The sequence below is a fragment of the Hylaeus anthracinus genome, unplaced genomic scaffold, assembly GCF_026225885.1.
Source record: "Hylaeus anthracinus isolate JK02 unplaced genomic scaffold, UHH_iyHylAnth1.0_haploid 27474, whole genome shotgun sequence".
Classification (NCBI taxonomy): Eukaryota; Metazoa; Arthropoda; class Insecta; order Hymenoptera; family Colletidae; genus Hylaeus; species Hylaeus anthracinus.
The window spans coordinates 54,173-73,453 of NW_026535263.1; the positions used below are offsets into that span (position 1 = coordinate 54,173).

A 19,281-nucleotide genomic window follows, 5' to 3' on the forward strand; every position below is an offset into this window, starting at 1 on the left:
ATATCCTGTATTGCGCAGAAGTATGTTCAATTCTACAGATACATTATGTATTATACCGTGTTGCTATGTATAGAATTCCATTGTATCTTGCTGCATTGTGTTATTATATCTTGAATTATGATCGTTGATGCTAAATACTCTGCATTTTGCAGTATTAAGCTCTATTTTGCTGAAATATTCCGTATTACGTACAATTATGCTGTATTTGCAGATACATTTTGTCTTATAGCGTGTTGTAATATGTAGAATTCCATTGTATCTCGCTGCATTGTGCTATTATATCGTGTATTATGCTCTATGATGCTAAATACTCTGCATTTTGCAGTATGGAGCTCTATTTTGCTGAAATATTCTGTATTTTGCTGAAATATTCTATATTTCGCAGTATTACGCAGTATTCACACCGTTCTATAATGCTTGAATATTCTGTATTTTGCAGTCTTCAACTCTACTTACCAAATTGACTATAAATGTCATTCCTTCCCTAAAAATGCTACAAATAACCCTGAATCTTCCCCAAAATGTGTCCACAGTCCCCTTCATATTACAATTCATTACTACGTTCGCTGGTCCGATCACGTCCAGTAAAACGTCCAGTTCGCCTCACTTTGATCAGTCGATAATGATCAAACTGAAGCACCCCTTTCTCCAGAAGAGGGTCAATCCGACTCCCCGGGAGTCTTCTAGACGGGTCATCTTAAGACAGCCGACGAAACGAGGGGTCGCAGGCCATCGATTTAACCAACTCCGGTCAATTTTCCCAGGAAATCGCGGCTGCCAAATCTTTTCATCGAACAACGAGTACCTGCTTTCATCGGGTGCATCCTGGCATGGCTCCTCGAGCGATAATTGCTGACGAGATCACCCGGTGAAAGTCCACGTAATCGAATATGCAATTAAAACACCGGGACCATTGATACGAGGATCGTTCGAGTGTCTAGGGAGGCAATTAAAACGCGTGCATTATGCGACGAGCCGTCACGAGCCCGACGCGAGGTTTCCTCTCTGTCTACCCTCGACCCTCCTCTCAAGCACGCCAACGATCAGACGTTTAACCACCGAAAGCCACCCTGGGGGCGACTTCGTCGCGACTCCCGGTTGTGTCCCTCGACTTATGCCTCGGTCCCCTCTTACCTGGGCCCTTTTTCGATATTTCTCGTCCTCGCTTCGGGGCTAGGCATCATGTTTTCGTATTATCGTCGTCCAGTAAGCCGAGGATGATGCCGAGGAGAACACAGCGATGCCGGCAGCGCTAGCAGCAGCGTGCAATTAACGGGGTTGATTGATGTTAATTCAAAGGGTAATTAAGAATGTTGCGCATAAAAATCTGGTAATTTATGGTCATTGGGGATAATTATATGTTGACCAGCTTGTAATTGCAAGCGCTCCGTGGTCCGCAACACCGTGAATAAGCGTCCAGGAATTGCGGGTAGCTCCTTCGGACCGGCTGTGTGTACCGGTACGAGCGTGTCTACGCTTAACCGGGCTTCTTCCGCGCGCGTACGTGTGCGTGTATGTTTGTGGGTGGGATATACGGTCTCAGATCGCAGCTTATTATAGGGGCTAGTAGATAAGGTGGGTTTAGAAACAACCGCGCGCCTCTGGCCGGCAGCTAGTTTCCACATAGTCTTCCCCACCTCTGGCTCCATCGTTCTGACCCTAGGTGACCGTGTCTCTCTCCTTTCCTCCTCCGCTTCTCGCTGGCCGCCTCCAGCGTAGCCGCGGAGGTGCGTGTAAACCGCCCAAAGTCCGGGGCCACGATTTATGAGACCGATTCGTGGCCGGCCAAGACTTGCCAGCCGTTTTAGAATTTTAGGCTCGGTCAAATTCATCGCGCAAAACGCGCTCCGTTTCTGAACGACGCTCCTCAGCAACGCCTCGACGGGGAACTATAAATAACCGAACGCGGATAATCGCCATATGGCCGCGCATGCCGCGCAACTACCCGCGGTTTCTCAGACACGCCGCTGGCACGCTTTATGCGCCGGTTCGATTTCCTGGTATACGTGTCGCGCCCCGGTGAGAGAGGCACGCGTCCACTTCCGGAACCGATGTTAGGCGGCGTTACGGGCGAGAAATTAGCGTGTTTAGGTCGTGACTGCGGAGAACCTAATTTCTGATGTCAATCGGGTTGGGCACAGAGCAGAAGAAAAAGAAGAGCGGTATTTGGTTCAGCGGTTCGGAAGTGGTTCAGTTGAAAGGAGGGTGGTGAAGTGTGTATGTAGGGTTAATGTCAGGAGGAGGTGTCTTCTTAGTTTGGGACAATGTAACTGGGTTCTATTTCAACTGTTCTTCAAATATTTTGCAAAATTTATAGTGACATAATCAAACATTGTCAAATATACCTGAAAATATTGAGTTATGAAACACTTATGAAGGCTTCAGGTCGATTCTTGAAGGAAAACATATTCAAACACTTTTGAATATGTTAACAACTATTTATCAACGATTTCTTGAACCTAAATGTGGTTAGGTCTGGGTTCCTGGATGCTATTTCAACTATTCTCCGAATGTTTCTATAATGTATAGTGAGATAAAATCAAGCATTGTCAAATATTTCTGAAAATATTATTGAAGATTTTCTCCACCACCATAGCAACAAAAAAAAAGGTCTAGATTTCTATTATCCTTCTAGGTCTAATCTACCTCTAATCTACCCAGTGGCTTCGCAATCCACCGCAGTGTATATCAAATTCTGCGAGCGGCGAAGGCAGAAAGTCCAAGGTCGCGTGCGAGGGGGGGTCAGAAGAAGAAGAAAAGGCGGAAGAGAGAGGCAAAACGTGGAAGAAGGCAGCATGAGTAACCCTCCTACTTGAAACGCGGCCAATAAAATGATCCCAGCGGGACCAGTTGGCAACCGCCCATCGCGACATTGTCCTTGTCGAGTCCTTTTTTTCACGATCCCGTAATCAATCGAGCGGTCTAATGGCAACGCATAATCGTGCCATTGTGGCGCCTGGGTCGCGTTCATAACGCGAAACAGACAGAGAAAGAAGCTTCGGCTGTGCTTGCGTGCGATTCAATGAAACCTAGGGTGACAAAAGCCACCGTGAAATACGCGCGAGTTCGTTGTTTAGGCTCTCGCGTGATCGCCAGTGATATTGTTTCTTTTAGTCCGGGGAGAGATTTGTAGGAGAAAAATTATCTAACGACCACGGATTAGAAAGATGTTTCGCGATCTAGGATTGTAGTTCATTCTTTTTAATTCGTGACCGGGGAAGATAATACCGCATTCTTTGCTTCTATTGCTAAAGGTTAGCCTTTGTAGATATACAGATGATCATAAATGTACCCCAAGAGATATGCAAAGGGATGTAAGAGATACTGTAAAGAGGATTACACATTATAAAGTAGTCACTGTTATAAGAATATTAACACTTTATCGACTGGTAGAATATTAATAGATTTTTGCTAGATGATATGTTATACAAATATTAACAGATATGCAAAGGGATGTAAGAGATACTGTAAACAGTATTACAAGCTATAAGGCAGTTAATGTTATAAGAATATTAACACTTTATCGACCGGTAGAATATTAATAGACTTTTGCTGGATAATATATTATATAAATATTAATCGAAAATTTTAATAGATAAAATAAAGATTGAATAGTACTAACTTTGTGAAAATATAAAGTATTATTGAATTTAATGATATCTGCAATCACTACTGGTTAGTAAAGTGTTAAGATTCAATATGAGACTGATGCGTGGTTAGTATACATTGTACTAATGCAATAACACCCTGCAAGTAAAGCAGAGCCATTAACTCAACCTCCTCAATGAATGCAAGATATACTGCACATGATACTAGAACTATGGAGCACAGAATATTATAAAAATGATAAGATTCAATATAAGACTAATGCACGGTTATTCTATACATTGTACTAATGCAATAATATCCTGTAAATAAAGCAGAGTCATTAACTCAACCTCCCCAATAAATGCAAAAGATGCTGCAAACGATACTAAAACTATGGAGCAGCGAATTTTATAAAAAAAAAAAAACAATATATATATGTCGAATTGAGTAACCTCCTCCTCTTCGAAGTCGGTTAAAAATTAAAATAAAATTTATTGTTTTGTTGTTCAATACATATTTAATGTACGTATAATAGTAAAGCTTTGGAATACTTTTGCTGAAGATTGACAAAGACTGAATTGAAGGGATTTGGTGGATCTGATTTTGGTGTAAAAGTATCTAATATAGGTAATAATTAGGACTAATGAATTTGAAAAGGAATATTGTCGAGTGTGATTGTGTGAGGATATTTAAGAAAGTTGACGACGTGTCTGACTAGAACGGTTGAATCTACTAGAACCTGCAGTCCACTTGGAATTGGGTGTCATAAATTTATACACAAGAGTAAAGCAAGTTACATCGACAAAATTTAAAAAGATGCTACGATTTGTACTAACACAGTAACGCCGTGGTAAATAAAGCAGAGCAGAGCAAAGCCATTAACTCAACCTCGCCGATGCCCTAATGATGAATTCGCAATAACCTTGGCCAATCGCCAACTAAGACCTTAAAGACTGCAAAGGTTGCGACTACCGAGCGGCGAGGATCGCGGATCTTGGGGGCGGAAACATCGGATTGGAACCCGTTCCGGTACCGATTTATGGACACTTGGCCGATCGAGGGTCCGGCTCGCGTAACGCAGAGTCGTCCATGCGAAGCCGTGTATCCTCGACGAAGCATTCGCACAGTCGCATTAACGGGGCCGCTGTACAGTTTAATCCTTGCGTTTCGTGACTCGGGACAAAGCCCCTCGGATTTCTGACGGAACGGTATCGCACGAAACGACCATTACCTCGGCCCGGCACTTAGCCGGCGCGCTTACGTACGTACGTGCGTTAAAGATTAATTCGAATCACTCGATACGCCACGGCTGTCCCCCGTGGGAGGAACCTGCTACAACGGGCGACGACATTTAACCGAATCGTTGCTGCCTCGAACCAGTTTAGAGCCATTAGGAGAGCTCGGACGGTGACGGAAGAATTGGATTCTTTCTTCGAGCCTGTGACATATATTCCAGTTCGAATATGGGGTCGAACGCGGTCTGTGAAAGGACGTACGAGATTGTGGAGTACGAGCTTGAAGAGTATGAGCTTGCTACTTGATTAGGAAGAAGTGAATTCGTGATAATATTTAGATTATTGAGTAATTTAGTATGGTAGTTATTGCTCGATAATCGACGTCTTCAAAATATAAAATTATTCAAAATATAAAATTGGTATTTAATTCTGGATTCAACCTCTTAGAATAAAAATATCAGTATATTCCATCAAGTTATGATAAATTAGCACTCAAAGTATATTATCTCGTTAGATTAATATTTGAATAATATAGTAATTTACCATGCAGTTATTTCTCGAAAGTCGATGTCATTATTCTAGATACAAAATTGGTAATTAATCCTGGCTTCAATCCCTGAAAATAAAAATATCCGTATAATCCCTCGTTTCTAATAAACTCGCATTCGTAGAATTTCACATAACGAATCATGCGAATGGGAATAACTCAATCTCCTAATCTTATTGCATGTTGAACCATACTGGAACATCAAAGCATGGGTGTGACCAAACCGGCGGCAGATGCGATGGCTGATCGTGTAGATCAAGGCTGTGAAACTTCAAAATCGAACAGAAGTGGACTTGGATCATGTCCAGATTATCTCGTGACACGTAGGAAGAAATGTGGCGGGTTGAGGCGCAGACGATATAGTGACTTTTCATTATGTATCGAGGATTATGTTGTACTTGGAGCGATGTGCGCTTTTTGTATTGCTCTATTATTATGCTATTAGGGTGTATAACGATTATTTTTTTGTTAATCTAGACTAAGTGTGGTTGAGGGAGGAATATGACATCTGTTTTAGACGTCTGAATAAATCATATATAAAATTCATGAAACGCTGCAAAATGCATCGATAAAATTTAGAAGAAATGAGGCAAAACTTATCCCTAAAATAACTGTCTTTAGATACTTAGCTAATATTGCATTTACCAAATGAACGAGGGAGGGATGTAAAAGTTTTTCGTGTAGGTGCTTCAGGACTCCGAATAAATGGTAATCTAGATCATTCCTTTGTTACACCCTTGATATATAATGGGCATTCGAAAAAGTTCGTGGCGTTTTGTCGCTAGATCAAGGCGAGAATGCAGGCTTGTGATAAAATTTGTGGTGTTCACAGACAAAATGCTCTATCAAAATTGTAATGTCAAAGATCACGTGGTCGACCAATCACAGAACGATGCGATGAAATGATGGTTGAGATGAAATGGTTAAGAAACGCCACGAACTTTTTCGAATACCGAGTATATTTATTTATTTATAACATTATAAACTATGAAATACATAATTAACATTCTATGGTACCCTATCGTGCACATTGCTTCTTTTCACAAACCTAAACACTCCTAAACTTCCTAAACACTCGTTCTCATAATCGCGCCTCAAGACTCATCCACATCGCGTCCACATTAGAATTCTCAGGAAGTATGCATGACGAATCGAAAACAGCAGAACAGAATAGAACAGTTCACGAAGAAATAGTGCTGGGCGATAAACAACGACCCGAAACTGAATACAGAATTTCTCCGTAGCTCAAGAAGCTTGTCCCTGAATGACGCAAAGATTTTTCAGATCAGCAGAAATGCTTCATTTTCTTTTATTAATTAATTCCTGGATCGCTATCGTTAACACTGTTCGAAGACGTCTATACACGCAGCTCCAGAAATAACTCTAGCGAAGCCAGAGCCGCGATGGCGTTAAATCGGTATCAAAAATTTGCCGCGGAAGATGGAAAATATGACGACGGTACTCGCTGCGTAGGCGAGCTATCCTCAGAGGCGCAGGAAGAATATTTCATGTTTTACGGCGCCGCCGTCGTTGGGGTTTGCGCCCGGGCAAAAAAAGTGTCAGCCCGTCGGCTAAATCAGAGCGTGAGTGCATTAAACTCCGAATTACCACAAATAGAACTTTAACCGCACATGCCCATTATAATGGTACCCCCTGCTGAAGATGTATTTACGTACCGAACCGCCTTCGCGGCTCACGCTGAGTCGTCGGAATTAACATCTGGCCCAAAAACGCGCTCCGCTCGGTTCATTGGACCCCTTTTCCCCTCCCTTGTAAAAGGATTAACCGTTTTGCTTCGGGGGTACTCGCCGATCGATCAGATTTGGAATTAATAATACAGTTAGTTTTCTATTGATATTTGAGATTGATTGTCTATATTTATTTATGAATTAAAATTATATGACACACGTACTATAATATAATTCCAATTAATTATTAATATGTATATATGAAATTATTTATAAATACGTATACATCGTAATAGGTAAGATTTTATATATAGATATATATGAAAATCTATTATGTAATAGATAAATGTATAATATAAATTAATATTTAAATACACCGCCCGGCTTTTTACAACTAAAGAAACACGTTGAAATAGAAAATAAAGAAGGAGAAATATGAAATATTTACACATTAGAATTTGTCGGTAAATATGGAAGATCCCTCCTCGCGAATACCGCATTCTTCACACTCATGTTTGAAGAATCAATTTTCAAATGAAATTAAAAAAAAAATGTTAAGCAGCATTAGGTGTTAATTGTAGATTTCAAACCTAAATATCTGTAAATAAATAAACTCTAGGCACCAAAAGACCCTTCTTACAAGACTAAAAATATGGTGCATTTTATTTCCTCGTAACGATAAATATTAAAATAAAATATGTTGATATAAATATACATACACTGAAATATCCAATTTGGTAATACCAAAACTACATATCTCTTCTTCGCACACACGTATTAGAACCACAGCCACATTTACACACTCGTTCTAATCACGTCACTGTCCACTGCCTTCGAAAAGACATTCCTCATCCAGCTGACCCTAATCGAATCCCCAGAATTAACCAATCCCAAGCGTTCTAGTCAGTCTCAGTTCTCGCCGTCGCACATCGTCGAATCGACTCCGCAATCGTGCAAACGACCGACAGAAAAATCGCGTACACGCGAGACGAGGAAAAAAAGGGGGAAGGCGTGAAATATGCGTGGAACATCGGGCCATTCTTCGAGGAATTTAAATTCTTCTCGGGACCCTCTTCTCCCGACTGGTAGCCGAGGCGGGAAGGAGTCCTCAATAGGGCGACGAGGCACGGAAATCTCGGGAGTGCTTTTACACGCAAATTAGGTCTATTAGGAGCATCGAGCGTACAAAAACACTCGTGCCGTAGCATCACTCTGTCCCCCGATGCGTGAGCCTCCCCGCCCTGATTACGCACGTGCGTGCTTCTTTATGAATTATTAGAATTAATGACACCGCACGCATAGCCTCGCGCCACGGGGCGTAGCGTCGTCCAATTGCAAGCATCGACGGGGAATCGTTTCAAAAGGAAGAAAGACATCGCGCAGGGGACGATTCCGTTCCTTGTCTGCCCGTAAAAAACGCTTGGAAAGTTAATTCTTGCGCGCAGATCACTGGGACACTCTTGAAATGGCCTGTCAATGAGAGTGGTAGCTGTGAGCCGGAAGCTTGAATCATGAATGGCTGTTTTAGAGGATGGGTAGGTCTTTTATTTGAAGAGAAGGTGGAAGAATATTCAAGACGAAGTTCGAAGTACTGTTTAATGTTTATATGAAGAAATATGGTTGGTTTAAGGCTTTACTTGGTGGAAGAATATTCAGCTCAGAGTAGGAATCATTATTCACAATGTTCATACGCAGAAATACGGTTGATTTGAGGCTTTACTTTGTGGAAGAACATTCAGCTCAGAGCTCGAAGCACTATTCACATGTTCATACGTATAAACATAGTTGGTTTGAGGTTTTATTTTGTGGAAGAATATTAAGCTCAAAGCTCGAAGCACGATTCACAATGTTCATACGCAGAAATATGGTTAGTTTGAGGCTTTACATCATCGAAGAATATTCAGCTCAAAGCTCGAAGCACTATTCAATTGTTCATACGCAGAAATATGGTTGGTTTCAGGATTTACTTTATCAGAAATTATTTAATTTTAGAAGTTTAGGAGTCTGTTTCTCTTTTATTTATTATTCTAAATAAACACACGATTTTTATTTCTATATATGAAAATTAAATTCAAAATTCTCGATTGGCTTTCTTAAATATAGTAACACCGTGTAATAATTTCTTTGATTGAATATTCTTCACTGAAAAACGTTGTCATTCATGAATATAGGAGTTTCTACGAGAGATAGGACACGGAGATTTGAACCGATTTGTGTTTTCGTTTCATTCCTTATTCTTATCTATGGGAGACGGGATATTGCATTCATATATTTCATCGAAAAGAAGTTAAGCGAAGTGAGCATTACAAAATAATAAAAAATAAAGCTTCCAAGATTTAGACATAGTTTGATCCCAGTTTGCTATAGTTCGATAACCCCGAAAAATTATGTACATCTCCTCCAGAACATTCCTCTACAAAAGCAACCATTTTAGAAACTATTTTAGCAACTATTTGAATTCATCAAAAATTCCACATTTCCTTTAATCTCCGAATGATACGAGGACATGTCCCCTCCTTAATGATCCATAAATGGCCAGAGTCGATCGGGAGTCGTTCCGCGGCGAAATTGAATAAACGAGAAAAAGAACGGAATTGTCGAGCAAGAAGGAAACAAAAACGGGCTTCCTATTTACCGGAAATTGTTTAATCAAACACACGAGGGGGACACGTGTGTCGGCCGATTAATAACGCGATATCGCGCCGTGCACGGAGGTACGGACGGGGAAACACTCGATTCACATTTGACGCCCGAAGACGGTGGCGTAACTTGCTTAGCGGCGGTGATTCGTGAGTCGATAATCGATGGAGGGCGCCGGATGGAAAATAGAGAAGCAAGGCTACAAAGCGAGCTGGAAGTGGGTAAGTTGTCGAGCGAAATGTTATCGCGCGCCGGATCGTCGGCAGGGGTTGAATCGGGTAAAAGGGAGCTGAATGGGGCTGCAAACGGGGGTTGACGAGCCGGAGGGAAAAGGAGAATAGAGACGGAGGATAAACGCCCGGAGGAACGAGGAGAAATGTGGAAGGATTTAAGAAGGGGAAAGCATCGATTACTTTTCTTGACCTGGACAATATCCTCGTTTCCGACTCTATTACTCATGACCACCGCACTTTTATATCTCCTTTACTTCGAGACATGATACGCTTTTGTATTCCTATATTATTATGCTATTAGGGTATAAGGATTATTTTTTTTTGTAATCTAGACTAAGTGTAGTTGAGGGAGGATTGTAACGGCTGCTTTAGACGTCTGAATAAATTATGTATAAAATTGAAGGAACGTTGCAAATTGCATCGATAAAATTTAGAAGAAATGAGGCAAAACTTGTCTCTAAAATAACTGTCTTTAGATACTTAGCTAATATTGCATTTACCAAATGAACGAGGGAGGGATGTAAAAGTTTTTCGTGTAGGTGCTTCAGGACTCCGAATAAATCAAATGTAAAATTGATGGAACAATAAAGCAGAAAGATCTAAGACAAATCTAAAATTTATCTTTGAGATAACTGTCTTTAGATACTTAGCTGTATTACATTTTCCAATTGTTAATTCTCCAGGCAGTCTCATAAGTAGACTGCGGATCTTTATGGAAAATGAAATCTTTGCGAACGTGACTACAAAAATTGAATCTAAATAGGAATTTATTTTATTCTGCAAATGTTGTAACATGAACTTTACTTTCAATCCTTTTTATATTCTTGCACATTGTTTGGGTTTTGTAGGTTCTTGCGCATTCAAATTGCCTATGAATGCATAAAGATCGGCAGTCTACTCATAAGTATTCATACCTTCTATGTACGTTAACCCTTAGAAGCCTGATTTCCCAAATTAAATTTAAGAGAGAAAGAGAGAGAGAGAGAGAGAGAGAGAGAGAGAGAGAGAGAAAGAGTACAAGTGAAAATTAGTGTGTCTGATCTTTTTAACTTTTGTTCAAAAGAACATTATGCAACGGTAACATCCATACAAGCAAATATTAAAAACAAACCAATTGCTAGTGTACAATTCGATTGGAAAGTCTGCTATCAAATTTGAAACTGAAGAAATCAGAAGACAGAAGAAATCTGTCTACATTAAATGATGAGCTTGATATTTCCAAATAGATGTTTCATGACAAATATTTACACAAACATTTTCACATATATATGTTTATAATGAATATTTATTTGGGAACATCAAACCTATCATTTAATTTAGACAAATGCTTTAATAGAGATAGCAAGTTTTAATAGACATTCAAGCTACAAAGTTTAACAAATTTAGAAACTCCAAAGTAAATAAACTCTCAAAAAAAGTAATGCTACGAATCCACGCAAACCCATCGCGAAAAAAGAGAATCCTTCGGAGTCCCGAGAAATCGGAAAGTTCGTCAATTGGGCGAGAATTGCCATCGTCTAAATATCAATTTACGAGGGTGGAGAACGACCTCGGGTAAGAAAAGCTCACCAGCATCCCGTTTCCTTTCCCGCCAGCGGCTGTCCCAGCGATATCCAGAGTGGAGTGCTTCCTTTGGGATTTTCCGCCTTCGACTCTCCATCAACCGCCACTTTCCTCCTCTCTTTCTCTCTTCCGCTTTCGAGCCGGTGCAAAGCGGGCACTCTCCCTCGCCCGTTTTAACCCTCTCTCTCTTTCGCTCGCCCATGGTCCCGAGGCGGCAAGCAAAGAACTCTCCTACCCTCCGGGTCGCCGGCACTGATTTTCTACCCTCCACACCCGTCCCGTTCCGCCGAACCGCACCCCCGCGAGCCACCGTTTTCCCCGGTACACCTTCGTTCCTCCCCCGACCACGCAGCGTCACTCGTAGTCACGCTGCCAACACGTGCTCCTATTTACCTCTCGAATCACATGGTCCGGGGACGCGGCACGGCCGACGTGTGCCGCGAGAGGGAGAGAGGCGGCAGAAGGGGGCGGGAGGGGGTTCACTGACGGTGTCATTTCATCGAAAATACCTGGGACGCGTATGCGCACGCTGGTTAATTGCTTTCATGACGAGTGCATGCGTGCTCGACACGCGGCACGCCGCGTACTACGCGATTCGGGGATAACTCGCGGGACGATTTAGATCGGGCGATATGGATTCTTTTGGGTGCACTCGAGGGGAATTCGCACTTGGAGGTTTATTATTTTTTTTTAAGAAACGGAGCAGGGGCGAGTGAAAATTAGGGTGTATGGCTTTTTTGGTAGGAGTAGGTTAAATATTTTATATTGGGGGTAGGATCGAAGGGGTAGTTTTTTGTGTGGATTTAGGAGGAATTCGCACTTGGAGGTTTATTGTTTTGAAGAGAGAGAGAGTGAGTACAAGTGAAAATTACTGTGTGTGTTGCTTTTTAATATTAGCATGTGAAATATTTTATATTGGAGGTAGGATCGAAGGGGTAGTTTTTTGTGTGGATTTTGGAGGAACTCGCACTGGGAGGTTTATTGTTTTGAAGAGAGAGAGAGAGAGAGTGAGTACAAGTGAAAATTACTGTGTGTGTTGCTTTTTAATATTAGCATGTGAAATATTTTATATTGGAGGTAGGATCGAAGGGGTAGTTTTTTGTGTGGATTTGGGAGGAACTCGCACTGGGAGGTTTATTTTTTTTTAAGAGAGAGAGAGAGAGAGTGAGTATAAGTGAAAATTAGTGTGTGTGGTTTTCTCAATATGATTAGGTTAAATATCTTCTATTTGAAATAGTATTAAAGGGGTAGTTTTTAGTATAGTTTCGATAAGGAACTCAAACTTTTATATGACAGAGGAAATTTTCATATATATACGAGAAATGCCAGACAATTTTAAGCAAAGGTGCACCATCATAAATAAAAATATCTTAAAAAATGTTAGACTTCCTTTATTACTACAAAAACTAAAAGTAAAACCGTTATAGAGAGTTATATTAAGTAGAACCGTTATAGGCTTAACAAAAAATAAATTTGTACAAAGAAGATACTTTCACAAAGACTTAAACTTGAATCTTATTTGTAAAGAAGAAAAGGTTTTGTCTATTAAAATGAATCTTTTCAGTTATTTTTTATTCGATTAATTTTGTATATATAAATCAGTTATATTTAATTTATTCATAATTGTGTATTACGATATTTGAAATCAAACTGAAGTGCACAAATCAATCTATGTCCATCAGATAAATTATTCTAGATTGCTTTCGTAAAGCAAAATTTATTTCTTAAGGAACCATAGCACTAACAACTTCGAGCAATAATATACATCGCTTCTTGGCACTCGAAGGGTTAATAATAGCATAGATTTTACAATCTTTTAGATAAAGAAATCTCTCTTCCTCAAACTCCAAAATAAAATTCATGCAGCGATCAACCCCCAACTAAGTCCTGTTTACCCTCTCAAATTTCTACCCGCGATTCTGTTTGTCACCCCCAAAGCAATTCATGAATCTTTCCCAACGCCATCGATCCTAGTCCACATCGTCGAAGGTTAAGAGCCCTCTGCGTTCGCTCGGCCAATCCTTCAATTAGCATTTTCAGAACGCGGACGCGCGCGATTATCACCCTAATTATTGGAATGCAGCTAAGTAGCCGGTGGGAATTATCACCGCGTTCCACGGCGAACCAAAGACGCGAAACCCGACGCCGGTTTCAATCCCTCGCTACCAGACATTCCCGCGCGGCACGGCCTCGGAGTAACTTTCTTAATTACTGAGATTAACTTAATGGTATCGGGGCAACGATTATCGCTCGCGAGCCTCGCAATTGCCGACCAGATATAAATACACGCTGCGCACCGGCGTACCGAATTTTGATGGAAACTTTTTAACGCCTCGCGGGATAAAGCGCCTACCTACTATCGATGGATACTATTTTCTCGCGTCGACTTGTCTAGTCTCTTCGTTGTTTGAACTCGGATTTGTAACTCAGGTTTGTAACTCGGAGTTTCCATGCTTAGTTTAGTGGAATGGATTCGTGAGATTGATATTATTTATTGTTACGAGGATTTCCAATGTAAATCTAGAAAAATTAGTTCTGGAGGTGAGAGGATGAAGAAAATGAGTCTGAAGGGGTTCGTGAATTTTTTGGAGGGGCTTCAAAGTGTTTCTAATTGCTTTAGTTTTCTAATTGTGGAAGTTTTCGTGGTTGCACAGGATCACAATAATTTTTAAATAACGAATACTGGTTGAAGACTTTTGATAGAGCTCGTGTAGACTAACGGTTAAATTAAATTAAGATTGTTCCTACAGGATGTTCCTGTGATGTTTTCTGTTCTGTTTATGAATTATTTCTCGAGTTCGATTTGCGATTGTGTTCAGTGCAATTTTGCAATATTCTCGTCATTCTTATTTCTCAGTTATCTATTTTCTCGAAGTAACATGCGAAGACGAGATCTTCTAATTGCCATTTTTTAACAGGCTAATAAATGGTAAGTCATGATACAAATTCGTTGAAGCTAGGTCCACAAATATTTTCTGACATAAAACTACACAACCAAAGACCGTGATACAAGAACCTCATCCCGACATATTTTTCCTATTTATCGACTTTGACGTACAACGTAAACAACAATCAAAATTACTATTAACTTATAACCAGCCACACAAGTATACTTATACCCAACCATTGCGACATGAATATCTAATCCAACAATACTGTCATAGCCTACATTTATAACCAGGGACCAATGAAATTTTAATAGAAGCGATTTCGACGACAGAAGAAACTCTATAAGTCTGCGATACTTTAACTTACATTCACGCGGCATTCTAATTCTCATTACTCTGACCAAATATTCGAACACCTACTCTTCCATTGTCCTAAACGCGCAATTTCTGCTCGTAATCGATTAAACCTGAAAACGTCCCAACCTCCCAATCGAAATGCATAATTGATGGTCCCGTAAGGATTCACTGGGTCGACAGATATCATAATCGACCGATTTAGCCGAGTCGCGAGGTCCTATCAGCCCGGGATCCCGGATCGTATCCTCCGGTTAAGAAAACATTAGATTGACACTCACCGAAGGAGATCTGTGACAGCTGTACGTGGGACGTCGTCCTGACGTGGTTTACACCGACTGCTATTATGTATTTAGCACGTTGCCACCTGCTGGATGGAACCTAGCCTTGTTCCCAGCGTCAGCGGGCCCGTCGTTCGCGTTCCCCTCGTGCACAAAACGACTTGGGGCGTTCCACTCAGGTTCCCTTTACACCTTCGTTTCTCTTTCACGACTCCACGTCGTCTAACGACGACAAATAGCCTCGATGGACCGACCTCGACGGACAAACGATTCACGAATACATCGACCGCCGTGACATCAGTCTACTTAATTACGCCGGCTAATTGCGAGTAATTAGGAGCGATCGAGGAGCGAACGGTCGATCACCAGGGAGTCGAATAAACCTCGAAATCCTCGAAAGGAGCAGCTTCCGAAAAAAAAGTAACTCGCGGTATAACACAACGTCGCGAGATAAGGCGGGAGGCACGAACGACGGTGGAGCGTTCTTTTAATGCGATTTTAATTATTCTATTTGTCAGTGAGGCACTGGCCGATGGCTATCGCGTAATTTCGCGTTAGAACGGACACAGCAACGGTGTCACGTGTGTAATTACCCGCGGAGGATAATTAGGAGTTTATTAGAGTCCTTGTGTCACCACCGAGAGTCGGCGGTATTTTTTCCTTCGGATCGACGCTCGTCGTTGATCGATTAACACCACCTGTCCAGGCCACCTGGCACGTTTAACGCCTGCTACACGTGGGCCTCGGTAACGTAACTTCTCAAACAGTCCTCCCAGCACTCCAAAAATCGCGAAAAGAAACCTCTCGGCACTGTCCGACGATAGTCAATGGTCAGCCGCGACGCGCGAGTCTATGGACACCGATACGATCACGCGGCACTCGTGTCCGAAAACACGGCTCACCCAGTCACAAATTATCAGTTCACGACACAACAGTTTCTCGAGAGCGAAAAGCGAGTCCGGAATCCAAGCGTGCGTGTGTTCCTCCGTCCACGTGACGACAGAACGGCGCACGCACCCCAACGCTCTGATTCCCTGGTATCACTTTCGAGACCATACACTCGTCGATCACACCGGTGTATCACAAACAACCCTCCTCGGTAACCTCCCGGCTTCTTTTGCTACCTGGGGGTGTCTCGGCCCGCCACCGGGGTCCAACTCGAGGGCGAACTTTTCCCCGGGTTCTTCGTGGCTGGCGCGTCCAACACTTCCGGTTCTGACGGATGAAGCGCGAGGGATGATCCAAGGCGTTCGAACGACTCCACTTGGCGGTGGATCGAGGGCTGACATCCAAGGCGGGCCTCGTGTCGCTGGCAGCGTGGTGTGCACGTTGCGTGGTCGGAGCTCGGCGCGAAAACTTGGACCTGAATCCTGACGGTCCGCAGTCTGGCTGCGTAGTGGCTCCGGTTTGGAGCCGAGGGAAGGCAACCCGCCGTGGCTTCTCTCCCGCCTAGCCGGCAGCCAATGCTCGTTTCGCACGGTGGGGGTATCGTAGGCGGTACCGTGGGCGGTTACGATGCGCGGAGGTGGTCCGCGAGTTACTCCGCGAGATCCCGTTGTTATGATTGTTATGAGTGTCCGAGCTGCCTCCTGGCGAGGTGCTCTGGGGGTGGAACGCGCGCGAGAGGGACCACCGTCTGTCCCCCTTTCGCCCGTTCCCCGGCCTGTCCCGGTCTCCTACTCGCTCCTCTGTAATATAACCACCACAAGCTCGAACGAGCTCGTAACCGTGATGCAAATCAGCCCGACGGGGCTGAAGAGTACTTCGCCCGGGGGACGGACGGGAGGAGCGATCGGCGCGAAGAGGACCCGATCTCGCGGCTCCCTGCCGGTCTTCGCTGTCGAAGGACACCGGCCCGCGCCAGGCGCCTCTCGACGATGTGATTTTAAGGGCTGATCAAGCGATCGGGAAGACCTTTCGAGGACCTCGTCCCGCGAAGCGATTCTGGTACCACGAGTAGGGGGGACGGGGCGACGATGGTTCTCGAATGATCACTGCGAATCTTTTCTTTTCCTGGGGGTGGGGGATAAGGTTTGGAGAGGAGATTTTGGGAAGCGAGACTCAGATGTTGTAGGAGAAGCGAAGAATTTTAGTTTTGAGGAGAAATTAGAGGTGGTTTTAGGGGTGAATTGTACTGTGGTTTTGGTTTGATGGAAATTTAGATGATTAGATGTTATTGGGAATCGAGACTCGAATATTCTAGAAGAATCGAAGAATTTTGGTTGCGAGGGGAAACTAGGGGTGGTTTTAAGGGGCGGATTGTACTATGGTTTTAGTTTGATGGAAATTTAAATGCTTAGGAATTATTGAGGACCAAGACTGGAATGTTCGAAAAGAATCGAAGAATTTGAGTATTAAAAGGAAATTAGGGGTGGTTTTAAGGGTGGATTGTACTGTGGTTTCAGTTTGAGGGAAATGTAGAAGCTTAGAAGTTATTGAGGATCAAGACTCGAGTGTTCAAGAAGAATCGAAGAATTTTGGTTTTGGGAAGAAAATAGGGGTGGTTTTAGGTGTGACCTTAACTATAGTTCTTGTTTGATGGAAATTTAGATGCTTAGAAGTTATTGAGCTTCAAGACTCGAAGTTTCTAGAAGAATCGAAGAAGCTTGATTTTGGGGCTTGAGGGGTGGTTTTAGGTGTATTTTTGGTGTCCATGGTTTCATGTGATGGAAATTATCAGTTATGACACCTGAGGGAGATGTTAGGTTGGAGCATTTGAGAGTCTGTTTAATAAGGCTTAGTGGAATGAGTAGATACATAATACAATTTTGTAAAATTGAACCCAAGTTACCTTCACTCGCTTGAGACGTTACTTTATATCAAACTTTGCAATGGGTGCTTTCTAAAAAATACAGGACTCCATTTTACCATAAGTGATCTTCACTTAAATTTCACCATAACTCCTATCAAGCTCTAGATAACTATTAGAACGGATCTCCGTTGTTGGTGAGTTTGATCTAAGGTCTTCGCATATAGGAAACTGTTTCCAACTTACAGACGCACTTAGGGTATCTAGTTTACCAGCAGACGAAGGGCAAGAGCCAGCTATTTGCATGACATCTCGCATAAATGGAGTGGGTAGATTCATCTCTACTTCAAAGAAATTATGGCTACTAAAATACCTATTTATCATTGATAAGAATCTATAGGAAATGGATTGAATATATAGAAAAGACGTCATCGAGTTAGGTATTGATTAGACACGAGACATTTAACACTCCGACGCATAATTTAAAAAAATATAACGTTACGTCAAAAATCTACTCAAAGTATCGCCCTTGTCATCGAATTAGGGGGTTGATTAGATACGAGATATTATCTGTACTTAAAAGAAATTATGGCTATTGACATACTCCTATTTATTATTTATATAAATCTATAAAAAAACAGATCGAATATATATAGAAGTGACGTCATCGAGTAAGGGCTTGATTAGACACACTTCGACGCATAATTGAAACAAAATACAACGTTACATCAAAAGTCCATCCGAAGCATCGTTCTTGTCATCGAGTCAGAGGGTTGAGACATTCCACCACGCCATGCCATAATTTAAACAAAACACAACGTTACGTCGAAAGTCTAGCCCCTGTCTCTAAATGTCCCCTAGCTATCCATCAATTTTCACCCCTAGACTGCTCCGAAACCGATCTCCACCGGCGATGGTCAACATAATCCCGAACATTTATTTCCAAAATGAAGATGAATCAACTGTCCATCATCATCCCTCCCATACGTTCCCCATTCAGTTCTCAAGGCTAGACACGTTAACGCCCCCTAAACACTCGCTGATCATCACTTGTATGCTCGAAAAAAATCTGGTAATCGACGCCATCTCATCGCGTGACGTATCTATGTCTATCCGCGCCTATCGTTCTCGATCTCAAGGACGTCCCCCGAATTATCTATATAATCCGTGCTCCTTAAGTATGTATCCTATCAATTGCAAGTCACAGATGCACTCCAATTATCTGCGTGTCTGGTCGGGGCTGGTAGGCCCGCAGTCATTAATTTTGATAAATCGTCGTGCACAGAAGTCGGAGTTCGTCGACATTGATCCACTGTCTCATTTATCTTCAGGGGTGCGATGAACCCCTGGACTGGTAATTGCAACGGTGCCGGCCGATAGCGCGCCATTTTCGTTTTCGTTCTGTCACGGAACGCGAATCGGAATGACGATCGTTCGCCAAGACGAATGGAAGCGTTTCGGTACACCGTGGTTGCTGCCGTAGGGATGTTTTTGCACCTTTTAATAGAATAATAG

The 19,281-nt window shown here is 42.3% G+C and overlaps 1 protein-coding gene across 1 annotated transcript in view; it reads right to left on the reverse strand.

Moving 5' to 3' along the window:
• The window catches only part of LOC128893416 (uncharacterized), a 32,157-nt gene extending 15,751 nt beyond the window's left edge, over positions 1-16,406 (reverse strand). The window contains exon 1 of the mRNA XM_054154326.1: positions 15,018-16,406. The gene's annotated coding sequence lies outside the window, so the exon portion shown is untranslated. The remainder of the gene's footprint in view (positions 1-15,017) is intronic.
• Between the last annotated feature and the right edge of the window lie 2,875 nt (positions 16,407-19,281).